Source organism: Alligator sinensis, unplaced genomic scaffold (genome assembly GCF_000455745.1).
Source record: "Alligator sinensis unplaced genomic scaffold, ASM45574v1 scaffold569_1, whole genome shotgun sequence".
NCBI lineage: Eukaryota > Metazoa > Chordata > Crocodylia > Alligatoridae > Alligator > Alligator sinensis.
The window spans coordinates 2,389,860-2,391,873 of NW_005841914.1; positions in this window are offsets into that span (position 1 = coordinate 2,389,860).

The window sequence follows — 2,014 nt, forward strand, 5'->3', positions numbered from 1 at the left end:
GGGCTGTCGAGTCGGAACGCGTCTTTCCTCCTGGATTATAATGCGGGAAATGTATATAAAAACGTGACTTCTGTTCCAATGAGAGCTACAGGTAGAAACGCTGGGATTCCTCTGAATTAGAAGGGACTGAAGAATAATCCTTTCCATCCACATCTTTATGGCAGGTAGATGTGGGAACAGTTTACCAAAGGAATATTCAAGATGGAGCATACTGGAAGGAACCCCTTTCTGTCCACGAAAGTATGTACTAAGTGGGATAAAGTACTATATTAAGATGCCACGTAACTCAGTGTAATTGAGAAAGTATTGTCGGTGAATTTTAAATGGTGTGTATCAGCATAACTTCAGCAGAGCTCCCCCACTTCCCACTAGCTATCTAGCTCCTTAGTTTTCTAAGGGCAGAAGCTGTATATTCTCAAACTTTTGGCCGGGTGCTCACATACCGCGCGGAGGGAAGCGTTAGGAATGCCTAGATAAGATTTGTAACGACTTTCAGAATTTATTTCACCGCCACAAGGATCGGTGGTAACGCAGCTTACAAACACTTTCCTGCACATCCTGAATAATAGCTTTGGACATGTTTTTAATCTCTGGGATGTTCCTGCAGATGATATATTGGGGTATGCATATCTTTTAGACAAGGGAGACCAACGGGGATTGAGGCAGTGTTCAGCTGTAGCAGCGCCTCCACTTTAAATGCCTTTGGATCAAATACAGTCAGGTTTGGCTGTCTAGATAAATGGCTATATGGCCCAAGAGCTGCCAGATTCAGCCATGGTGAGATGGTTAAGTCAAGCTCTGATTAAGGGGGCTAGACAGAAATGTCCTGTAGAGGCAGGTGATTCTGTAGTTGCCCACGTGAGGGTCCTTGAAGCCTCTGGGTTGCCTGCAATTGGAGACTGCATTCGGTGTGCTAGTGCAATCTGACATGGCAGTTTCTATGTCCCTGTGCAATGCAGACACCCCTGCCTGCCTCTGCAAAGACTTTGTGGGTCTTCTGAACAAAGCAAATGCTGCTCCATGAGGAATGTGACTGGAACCTCCTCATTTCATCTGCTGAACAGGTTACGCTCTCTGCAGGGAATGACCAGGCCCCAGCTCCAGATCTTTGCAACAGCGATTCATCTCAGACCCTTCCCCAGTGCCACAGTTGCTGCCTTGTCCTGGTCTCCTGCTCTGCTCCACAGCCTGTGCTGCATTTAAAAGAGGTGATTATGGAAGCAAAAATCCTAGATCTTTGCTGGGGGTGGGACGATTCCTTTAGCTCAGAATAAACTGCTGCTTTGGGGCAAATTCTGCTTCAGCTCTCACCCTAGCACCCCAGGCTCACCTATACTTCAAAGCAAAACTTTATCTGACTTCCATATGTAAGCTATTGTCTCACAGCAGCCAGGAAGTCACATTTGCAAACAGTGACTCTCCCATGGGGATACCGAACTCCCTGAGCCAGGACATTGTGAAGTAGATGCCAGCTCCTTCTGCTGAGTTCAGCAGAGTTATGCTCATTTCCAGTGAGAAGCATGTAACGTGAAGCGGTGGAGACAAAAGGGTTAAAGGAGGGAGCATCTGTTGTCACCGGTCAGAAGAGAATAGTTTCGTGAGGTATAAGCACTAAGCTGATTCCCACAGGCCAGGGTGGGAAGCGTCCATCCTGCCGGAAAACATTCTGAGAATAACATTGGGGATGAAAGACTCCCAAGAGCAATGATATTTGGCCAAGACTTGTCCCGTTCCCTTTGTGCTGACTGATATGATGCTGTCTGTCCTCTTGCTGCTGCTAAGGGTGCGTGCAGTACAGCGAAGGGTAATGGCTTGGCAGCAACACTTGCTTGTGATCCTACACAAAGGACGTTATTACAACCTGCCCTTGAAAGTCCTAGGAGGCCTTTACAGTGCCAAGCTGACTTTTCAGGGCTCACAGAAAGAAAACTTTTGCTGTGAGTTACCAGCTGAGCCGGGAAAATCAGCAGGTGCAATGTGAAGGTGATGCCATAGACTCTGGGCTGTTTGAATG